Genomic DNA, 11,189 nt, shown 5'->3' with positions numbered 1-11,189 from the left:
TTCTTTCTTTCTTTCCTCCAAAATCGTGTGTTCTTGTAGACTCCCCACACAGTGTAGTTACTCTGCCACAATCGCCTCTTCTTTTTTTTTTTTTTTTTTTTTAAGATTTATTTATTTATTTGACAGAGAGAGAGATCACAAGTAGGCAGAGAGGCAGGCAGAGAGAGAGGAGGAAGCAGTCTCCCTGCAGAGCAGAGAGCCCGATGCGGGGCTCGATCCCAGGACCCTGAGATCATGACCTGAGCCGAAGGCAGCGGCTTAATCCACTGAGCCACCCAGGCGCCCCACAATCGCCTCTTCTTGTTCAACCCAATATACCAGCAACTAGGATTTGCTCCTTCTCAGGGTCTGGCTTTCCTCGGGAGGGCTTTTTCATGGGACACTTTTAGGAAACAAATTTGTAGGCTCCTTTTCCTGTTACTCTGTCTCATGTCAATGTCATCCTTAGGGTCTGCCACCAACCCTGAGGTCTTCCTTTCCAGCATCTTTGAATCCTCCCTCCTTCATGACCTCGTTCCTTCCGTGCACAGCCCTCCGCTCGGCTCCCGTGCCCCCCCCCCCCCCCACCAAGGCCAGACATATGGGTGATGGCCTCTCCAAGCTAAACATACTCTTACTGTATGACACAGCAATCCTGCTCCTTGGTATGCATCGATGACCCAAACGAGTTGAAGATGGATGTCTGCACAGAAACCGACACGCAGACGTTCACGGCCCCTTCACTAGGAACGGCTTGAACCTGGAGGCAATCAAGAAGTCCCTCAGGAGGAGAATGGATCCAGAGACTGGGGTACATCCAGGCCACGAAAGAAATGGCTCTCGGGGCTTTGGAAAGAGATGAGCGAGCTCTGGGGAGCTATGGGGAGCCAGGTAGGGAAACTCCCGCGTGTCTTGCTGACTGAGAGAAGCCGGTCAGAAGAGAAGAGGTGAACCCACCTCACGGTTCCAACTCCATGTGACATGCTGAAGGAGGCCAAACGATGGAGAGGGTCACGAGATCAGTAGGCTGGAGAGCCGAGTATGAACTGTAGCAGACAGCATCATGGACGGACAGGTGTGGGCAGAGGGTTTCTCCCCCTCTTGGACCAGGTTTGGCTTCAAAGGAGTGCAGCCCAAATTGGAACCAAAGGAGGCAGGATGCTTCCCGAAAAATCTCAAGGAAAAGTACTGCAAGCAACAGGAATAGCTACTGGTCAGGCTCTGGAGGAAAGGGTGGAGAGATTCAGCCCGTTGGCCTGAAAGTTGGCGGTAACTGTCTTCTCCCAGAATATGGAGGCATCGGAGTAGTTCTAGATGACGTGGAGTATTTTCTTACTTAGGGACGGTGACATTCTGAGGAAATATAGAGACTGAAAAAAAATCATGATTGCGATGGCATCCCGTGAAACTACTCAGTCCACTGAAGTGGTGAAATCTTGCCCCGTGTGAGTAATTTCCATGGCAGGCAGGCGAAAGGGACAACAAAGATCCATCGGCTGCCAGGGGTTTTGGTGGGGGTGGAGGGTGTGGGGTGGGGGGGCGGGGGGGAGGGTGCAGGTGGGTGGGTAGGGTGACTAGGCAGAGCACAGAGGATTTTTAAGGCGGTGGAACCATTCAGAGAGCTACTGTGGTGGTGAGATACCTTTGTCGAAACCCACAGAAGGAGGGGTGCCTGGGTGGCTCAGTGAGTCAAGTCTCTGCCTTCGGCTCTGGTCATGACCTCCGGGTCCTGGGATCGAGCCCCGAATCGGGCTCTCTGCTTGGCGGGGAGCCTGCTTTCCCCTTTCTCTCTGCCTACTTGTGATCTGTCTGTCTGTCTGTCTGTCTGTCCGTCCGTCTCTCTCTCTCTCTCTCTCTCTCTCTCTGTCAAATAAATAAATAAAATCGTTATAAAAAGGAAAACAAAACCCCAGAGAATGGACAATGTTGGGCTCTGAGTGGGTGATGATGATGCCTCAGTGTGGATTCATCCCTTGTAAGCGATACACCAGGTTTGCCACGGATGGTCGGTTGGTCGGTAGGCTTCTGGGGGAGTGGGAAGCTCTCAGGGAGCAGGCCTGTGCCTCTGAGTGTTGGGGGGCGGGGCAGGGGCCAGTGAGCCGTGACCGATGGCAGAGCAGGTGCCCTGTGGGTACTGCCCGTATTCTCCAGTGAATTTGGCTGTGAACCCAAAACCACTCAGAATAAGTAAATAAGTAAGTAAGTAAGTGAATAAACAAATAAATACAAACAAAGGCCCATGAAACGTGCGTGCGCGCACGCGCGCACGCACACGCACACACGCACACACACACACACACACACACACACACACACACACACGAAGGAACAAACCCCAAAACAGACAGACAGGCAGACCGGATGTGGAGCTGCCGGGGAAATGGCCAAGCAAGAATTGCAGAGATGGGTTTGGTGCAAAAGGGTGCTTTTCTTACAGCACGGGGACAGGACCTGTGGGCAGAAAGAGCCGTGCTGGGATTGTGAGGGGTCACTGGTGATACGGTTTCCAGTTAGTGGGGGTTAGGGATGAGGTCAGTCTCCAAGGAATGTGTGTATGGTGCGAGCAAGGTCTCCGAGACCTTGCGGGGCTCCCCGCTGTCAAGGTGAGGTGAGTCCCTCTTGTTTTAGCCAAGCGTGAGTCATGGGACCCTTTCGATGTGTGTCTGTGGACCCCGTGTTGGAAGAGGGATGTTAGCCTATCGTGGGCATGGGTGGCTGTCGGAGTGAAGGGACACTGACTAGAGCGAATCCTCACGGGTAAAGCATGGAACGAAATCCTTGAGGGAGTTGTAGGGGTGTTCCACCCTCTATGTGTGTCAGGGATTCATCAGTGGGTTACAAGTGGTCAGGGGACCTCGCTGTTGCCTCCTTTCTCTTGCCTTGGCTCTCTTCATCTGGTCCGAGTGACATTCCAGGTGGACAATCTCCCTGCTGGGGTGGGGGTGTTTGGTCGTGGTGGTGGACACACATTCTCCTCTACCTGCTTAGGGTCTGTGGCTGGGCCTAGGATGGCGACCGACAGAAGAGGTTCCCTGGAGAAGGGCATCCAACCGTGGGTAGGTGTTTGCCTGCCCAGGGGCGCCTTCCCAAGGGCCTAAAGACGGGGACTCGAGGGGTGCCTGGGTGGTTCGGTAGGTTGGGCCTCCGCCTTCCACTCAGGTCATGATCTCCGGGTCCTGGGATCGAGCCCTGCATCGGGCTCTCTGCTCGATGGGGAGCTTGCTTCCCGCCCCCCCCCCGGCCCCCCCTCTCTGCCTACTTGTGATCTCTGTCTCTCCAATAAGTCAATAAGATAAAATCTTAAAAAAAAGAAGAAAAGAAAAGAAAAGAAAAATGAAAGACAAGACAAGACAAGACAAGACAAGACAAGACAAGACAAGACAAGACAGGGACTCGATCCACGAAGAACGGACAAGACCAGGGGGTTTGGGCAAGGGGCAGGCAGGCCGTGGCAAAGACAGCCCCGGGAGGACGGGGGTGGGGGTGGGGTTGGGGGGGGGGGGGGCCTGGTTGAAGAAGTTTCATCGACATGGACGGTTCAGACCCTAATTCTCTGGCTCCCCTCTCCTGTCTCTGGTGATGGAGGCTGGCTTTCTGCTTCCTGGTTCCTACAAGGAGTGGAATTTGAGATAACTGACGTGCCACAGTGGGCACCTTTTCGGGGTGACAGGTTCTGGTTTCCTTCAGGGCAGTCTGGGGAAGTGGCTCACGGGTGGGTCCTGGTTCCTCGGGAATCCCTCTCCCCATCCCTGGTCCCGCCAGCCATCGCTGGCTCCTCTCTTTCCGGCCATTCCCGGGGCTCCTCCGCAGCGGCAGGGTGCCTGGGCATAGGCTCCTGGGCCTGGGTGTTGAAAAGAAAATCGGAAGTTTCCCTGCCATTCGACCCTGGGCCCTGCAGAGTTTGTCCTTGCTACGGTTCTTCTGTCTTTCTTTTTCTTTTTCTTTTTTTTTTTTTAAGATTTATTTATTTATCTGACAGACAGAGATCACAAGCAGGCAGAGAGGCAGGCAGAGAGAGAGCAGGAAGCAGGCCTCCTGCTGAGCAGAGAGCCCGAGGTGGGGCTCGATCCCAGGACCCTGGGATCATGACCTGAGCCGAAGGCAGAGGCTTTAACCCACGGAGCCACCCAGGCGCCCCTTCTTCTGTCTTTTTAATCGCCTCTGGGATGATCAGGGATGGACTCCCTGCCTCTCAACCCCAGACTTCATGTCCCTTTGGAATTAGACATAAAACGGCCTCGCTGGTTTTCTGAGTCGGTGGCCTTGTCGTAGACACGACCTGCTCGAAGGGACCTGACCCTGAAAATCTTGGATTTCTTCCTTGCCCTTGGCTGTGTGGCAGACTTCCCATACGGAATGGATTGTACACCCCCCCACCCCCCCCCACCCCCGTTCTCCTAGTGACCCTGATCCGACCTCTGGGAGCGTTTCCTCATTTTGTCTCTCTCTGAGCAACACCCTCTACCACTACCACCACCCCCCCCCCCCCCCCCCCACCTCCCACTCCCGGCTGATCCCTCAGGCCTCTGTGTGTCCTTTGCCCTTGGGTCCCCTTCAGAGGGTGTTTCACAGAGTCTAGGGTTTTAATTTTGGTGACTTCCAACCCCTCCGTTTCTTTTTTTTACGGATCGCGCCTCAGGTGTCCAGTCTTAAACCCTCTTTGCCTGGCCCTAGATCCCCAGCTTTCCCCCTAGAATCCTCCCCCAACACACACACACACACACACACACACACACACACACACACACACACACGTGTGTTCCGGTGTTCTGTTTCCCATGGAAGTGTGAGATCCGTTTGGAGTTCACATTTGTAGGAGGGGTGAGATCTGCCTGTTTGGATGGAAGCTTTCCTCTTCCTCTTTCTTTCTTTCTTTCTTTCTTTCTTTTCCCTCCTTAAAAAAGAATGTTGTTGTTGTTGTTGTTGGTGGTGGTGGTGGTGGTGGTGGTAGGGAGGGAGGACGAAGGAAGGAAGGAGCGAAGGACCCGAAAGGAGGGTCAGGGAGAGGGAGGTGAGAAGCAGAGTCTCTGCTGAGTAGGGAGCCCCAGTGGATGGATGCGGGGCTCGATCCCAGGACCCAGAGATCATGACCTGAGCTAAAGGCAGAGACGTTTCACCGACCGAGCCACTCAGGCACCCCAGTTGTCTTGTTTCTTTGCCTGCCTGCCTGCCTGCATGTTGGGTCTGTGGATGTCTGATGACTGACTGTCCTCTGATTTCGTGGGGAGGTGGGCCATGTTTCCTCCTTTGAACGGCCTTTGCGCTTGGGCATATCTCTTTCGGTATCTGTTCCGTGCCATCGATTCATCGACCGACCGACCGTGTCTGTCTGTCTGCCAACATCGCAGGGTCTCCATGGCCTCTGCAAAGAAAGCATTCGACCAGGGGCGACTTTATTTCCGATTTTTGCTTTGTTTTCCTTTGTTGTGTTTGACAGACATCGCCATAGCGGTTCAAATTTCTTGGGCGTGTCAGCTCTGTACACCCACCCAGGGTGGCCCTGGAACTCAGGACCCCCACAGATCAAGAGTTGCCTTCCTTGGGGGTCCTCCGGACCGAGCCAGCTAGGTGCCCTGAAAGACGTGTCCTTGAAACACAGGTGTGAAGTCTGCGCCCATGAACTTTGCACTGGGAAACCTTATTTGGATCGTCACACTCTTGGGGAAATACTGCTGAAAGAACGTCGTGTAGCCAACGATGGAGGAACCGACTTGGGAGGAAAACCTTCTTTTCCAGGTTCTGCTGTTTGGTCAATTCTCTCGACTCAATAGGGGCCCAGCCTTCAGAGTCACAGTATTTGCTTGATGTCTCTCTTGTCTGCGTTTTCCTCGTGTACTTTTATAGTGAGTGCTCCGGATGGATGGTTGACAGAGAACAGTTTACATCCCGGGGCATGTGTGTGTGTGTGTGTGTGTGTGTGTGTGTGTGTGTGTGTGTGTGTGAGAGAGAGAGAGAGAGAGAGAGAGAGAGAGAGGGAGGGAGAGGTGTGTGTGTGGGGGGGGGGCACGGCGGGGGTGAGATGGGTAGGGATTGTTGCAAAGTGGGATCAGGGATTCACGGAGGTGAGAAGGCGGCAAAGAGAAAGGCTTGGAAAGGAAGCCATGAAAAAGCCCATGTTCAAATGGTGAAGTTTCATGGGAGAAGAGTTACCTCTAATCAAAGGCATTCTTGCTGGACAGTAGCTTCTGCCCTCTCCGCTGGGGGATAGGAGGGCCAAGGTTTTGAAAGGTTCCTCCTGGGCTTTTGTAAAGCACAAAAGCGCCAGAGCACCTAGACAGGATGCTGCTGCTCTGTTGCCCTCTAGTGTCCTCTCCCCCTGCCACCGCTGTTTCTGTTTTCCTCTGACCCCACTTCCTGCCCAGGGGTGTTTATCTTGGATAGATAATGCTGCTGCTGCTGCTGCTGCTGCGCGCGCGCGTGCGTGCGTGCGTGCGTGTGTGTGTGTGTGTGTGTGTGTGTCTTCAAGGTTTTATATTTTTAGGTAATCTCTCCACCCATCCATCCAGCGTGGTGCTGGAACTCAGGACCCCCCCCCCCCCCCCCGCAGGTCAAGAGTCGCAGTCGTGTGGTCCTCAGAGGGAGCCAGTCAGGCGCCCCGAGATACGTGTACTTGAAAATCCAGCAAACAAAGAAAAGAACCAACGAATAAAGTTTTTTGTTTTTTGTTTTTTTTTCCTTCACAGGCCGGGGGAAGTTCTACGCCTTGTCCCCCCCCCCCCCGCCACACATCAGGGGATAGTTAGTTCATCATCAATATTTACCTCTTCTCAAGCACCGGCCCCTCCCCTCCCCGCCCCGCCCCGCCCCGCCCCGCCCCGCCGCCGTGTCCTAGAGTTGGACCGCGCGGCTGTTCCGGAACTGGATTTCTTCAGTGAATGGCTATTTTAACTCTCTCTCTCTCTCTCTCTCTCTCTCTCTCTCTCCTTCCCTGTTTTTTTTTTTTTTTTCTTCAAGATTTTATTTGTTTGACAGAGAGAGGTCACAAGTAGGCAGAGAGACAGACAGAGAGAGAGGGGGAAGCAGGCTTCCCGCTGAGCAGAGAGTCTGATGTGGGGCTCGATCCCAGGACCCTGAGACCATGACCTGAGCTGAAGGCAGAGGCTTCACCCCCTGAGCCACCCAGGCACCCCTATTTTAACTCTCTTCCTCCCCATTCCGTGCCGCCTCCCTGCCGTCCCACCCCCCCTCCACTGCCCCCCACCCCCGCCCCGGGGTTTATTCCGCTTTTGGTCACGGATGCCACGACCCTGCCTTGGCACCGATGTTCCCCACAGCTGTTTGTTGTCCTTAGACATCATCGTGGTACGGGCAGAGACAGGTTCAGTGAGCACCTTTCTGGGGGTGTGTGTCAGTCACCCCCTTTCCGTCCTCCCGAGGTGTCATCGTTGGCTTCAGAGTAGACCTCCTGCCCTTGAAATGCTAGGAAAAAAACGGTTCATCCGTTGTTGGTTTAGGAGTGCGCGCGTGTGGGATGCCTGGGGGGGGGGGGGGGCCTCAGTAGATGAAGCCTCTGCCTTCAGCTCAGGTCACGATCTCAGGGTCTTGGGATCGAGTCCCGCATCGGGCTCTCTGCTGGACAGGGAGGCTACTTCCTCCTCTCTGTCTCTCTGCCTGCTCGTGATCTCTGTCTGTCAAATAAATAAATAAAATCTTCAACAACAACAACAACAACAACAACAACAACAACAACAACAACAACAACAACATTAAAGGAGTACTCGCGTGGGTCTCGGTTTTACAGTCCCTGCCCGGGGACATTTGTCTAAGTCCTCCCGGAGGCCCGGGCGCCCGCTTGCTCACATGCCACAGTGGGAAGCTGGTGCCTCCAGGCCTGCCGGGCCGCCGGGGGTGGGGGTGGGGTGGGGTGGGTGGGTGGGTGGTGTGTGTGTGTGTGTGTGTGTGTGTGTGTGTGTGTGTGTCCCCCGTGGCGAATCGGGCCCCCCCCTTCCGGCGGCAGCGGCCCGGACGCGTTCCCCAAGTCTCCCCTGGGCGAGCTGGAGTCGCGCCGTGCCTGCCGTGAGCTGCCGAGGCTGACGCCCCGGGGCCGCGCGCCCCTCCGAAGTGGGCCGGGAGGGGATCGGGCGGCCTGGCGGCCGGCCTCGCGACTGTCACTGGCCCTGCGTTCCGGATCTGCCTCGGTGTCTTTCGTGGCGGTTGTCTGGCGGCACCTGGCGGCCGCTTTTATATAGCGTCTCCCCGCCGGAACGTGGGCGATGTCGGCAAGGGATGGCATTTGGCCGCGGTCCCCAAGCTGGAGTTCCGGGAGGCCGGCGACACTAGAGCGATCGTCCCCGCGGTCTCTGGGGCGTCGGCGCGCGATCGGCTCGCGGGAGATTGAAACCCCAGGTATATGGGGGAGCAGCGGCGCCGCCCCCGCCGTCGCCGCCTTCTCCTCCTCCTGGCTCTCGCGGAGGGGTGTTGGGGGCTTCCTGGAGGGGTCGACCAGCACCCGCCGGTGCCCCCTCCTCCGCCCGCCTGCCCGCCGGCGTGGGAATGGGAGACAGTGTGTGCGTGCGGTGCGAGGACGCCGTTCGGCCTGTGGCTCTGGTCGTTCATCGGGCCTTCCGTGTCCCACGTGTCCCTTGTGTCCCGTGTCACACTCGGGCGGTTGGGGACCGGCCCGAGCCTCGCCGGGAAGCCGGTGGATGGCGCGAGGGGTCCGTCCGCGGGCACGCGTGGGGTCCTGGTCGTCGCCCCCGATTTTCTCACCAAGTTTTCCGAGGCCCGCTGCGTAAGGTGGGGACCGGCTCGGACCGGCTCGGACCGGGCCGGGCCGGCCGTGCGGGCGGCGCCACGCCGCGAGGGGAGGCACGGGCCGCGATGTCCATGGAGGTCGGGCCATCAGGGGGCGCCTCCGCGGGTCCGCCCCCTCTCCCAGTCCCAGCCCGGGAGCCGGCGACCGCTCGGACCGGCTCGGACCGGCTCGGACCGGCTCGGACCGGGCCGTGGCGGCCGTGCGGCGCCACGCGGCGAGTGGAGGCACGGGCCGCGAGGGAGAGGGAGAGGGAGAAGGAGGCGAGGGCCGGCAGGTCCCTCCGCAGAACTTGATTTTTTTTTGAGGGCCGGCAGGTCCCTCCGCAGAACTTGATGATTTTTTTTTTGAGGGCCGGCAGGTCCCCTCCGCAGAACTTGATTTTTTTTGAGGGCCGGCAGGTCCCTCCGCAGAACTTGATTTTTTTTTTGAGGGCCGGCAGGTCCCTCCGCAGAACTTGATTTTTTTTGAGGGCCGGCAGGTCCCTCCGCAGAACTTGATTTTTTTTTTGAGGGCCGGCAGGTCCCTCCGCAGAACTTGATTTTTTTTGAGGGCCGGCGGGTCCCTCCGCAGAACTTGATTTTTTTTTGAGGGCCGGCAGGTCCCCTCCGCAGAACTTGATTTTTTTTTTGAGGGCCGGCAGGTCCCTCCGCAGAACTTGATTTTTTTTGAGGGCCGGCGGGTCCCTCCGCAGAACTTGATTTTTTTTTGAGGGCCGGCAGGTCCCCTCCGCAGAACTTGATTTTTTTTTTGAGGGCCGGCAGGTCCCTCCGCAGAACTTGATTTTTTTTTGAGGGCCGGCAGGTCCCCTCCGCAGAACTTGATTTTTTTTTTGAGGGCCGGCAGGTCCCCTCCGCAGAACTTGATTTTTTTTTTTTGAGGGCCGGCGGGTCCCTCCGCAGAACTTGATTTTTTTTGAGGGCCGGCGGGTCCCTCCGCAGAACTTGATTTTTTTTTGAGGGCCGGCGGGTCCCTCCGCAGAACTTGATTTTTTTTTTTGAGGGCCGGCGGGTCCCCTCCGCAGAACTTGATTTTTTTTGAGGGCCGGCGGGTCCCTCCGCAGAACTTGATTTTTTTTCTAAGTCCCGACTTGGGGACGACAGGCGGACCAGGGGAGGAGCTACCCGGCCAGGCCCGGGCGGCTCCACCTCCCTCGAGTCCGTGGTCGGTCCCGGCTGCCCGCTCCCCCACGCTCCAGGGGGTCGACCAGATGGCCCTGGGGGTTCCGTGGGGCGCCCCCCCCCCCCCCGCTCTTTGCAGGGTAATGGAGCAGTGTTTGGGGCCAGTGGCCAGGCCACGGTCCCACGAGGTCCCGGTGACCCGTGGCTAGGCCCCGCCAGATGGCGTAGCTATTTTGTCCCCGGAAAGGAGCAGGTTTTGTTGCCAGGTAGGTGCTGACACGCTGTTTGAGTGACTCGCCTTAGCGATGTGGGCCTCTGGGTGCGTGCGGGGCTCTGGGCTTGGCCGTGGTGCCAAATCCGGCTCGGCCCTCGCTCGTTGGAGCCGTCCGCGTGGGCCTGTGCGCCGGCTCTCGTGCCCCCAGCTGGTCCCGGGCTGTGGTGCCACCTCTGGTCTCCAGCACCCGAGGGCGGCGTGGGCAAGTGGCGTGGGTCCTTTATCCCGTTCACTCCACGCTGTGGGCGCCCGGCTGCGGCCGTGGTAACCCCCGCTCCGTTCCGCAAGGCTCCGTGCCACGTGTCAGGCGTTCTCCTTGGGTTGCCCGGCTGCTCTTGCCCTGGGCTCGAGGGGTGCCGGCGAGGCTGAAAGCAGGTCCCTCTGGTCGGTTGTCGTCGCCAGGCGTTTCCCCCCTTGGGTTCCTCCTTGGGCACGTTTTCGCTGATCGATGTGGTGATGTCGCGTTCTCCCGGGCCGGGTCTAAGCCGCGTCAGACGAGGGACGGACATTCATGGCGAATGGGACCGCTCTTCTCGTTCTGCCCGTGGGCCCCTCGCTCCTCCTCCTCCTCTGCCACCCGCTGCCGTGGGGGGGTGTTGAGGGGAGGGTGCGGGGGGGTTTGTGGGCTCCGGCCCGACTCTGCTTTCCCACGGTTCTCGCCTCAGGGCGCCCGTGGGTGTGGGGTCCAGCTGACGCAGCGGACACTCTCGCTTGCCGCTCTCGGCTCCTTCACGCGGGGTGAGCCGCCCTCCCTGTGTCGGGGAGGGCCATCCCGAGGCCGCGCTGCTCACCGCCCGGGCGTGCTGAGCGCGTGGCGCCTGGCCCTCTGTGGTGCCCCTGGAGCGCTCCAGGTTGTCTCAGGTGCCTGAGGCCGAGCGGTGGCGTCGTTTCCCGTTCCCAGCGACCCCCTCGGGCTGCCGCTGTCGGTGGTGTGTCCGGAGAGCGGGTGGTGGAAGTCGGTAAGGGAGGCCCACCCGCCCCCCTCTGTGGGGGTGCGGGCACCTCGTCGTCCTCTGGTGCGCGTCGTGCCAGGGCGGTGTGTGTGGACAGGACTTGGTGGGGC

The sequence above is a fragment of the Meles meles genome, unplaced genomic scaffold (genome assembly GCF_922984935.1).
Source record: "Meles meles unplaced genomic scaffold, mMelMel3.1 paternal haplotype, whole genome shotgun sequence".
Taxonomy (NCBI): domain Eukaryota; kingdom Metazoa; phylum Chordata; class Mammalia; order Carnivora; family Mustelidae; genus Meles; species Meles meles.
The sequence above is the reverse complement of the archived record's forward strand: the minus strand, read 5'-3'. Positions refer to the sequence as shown.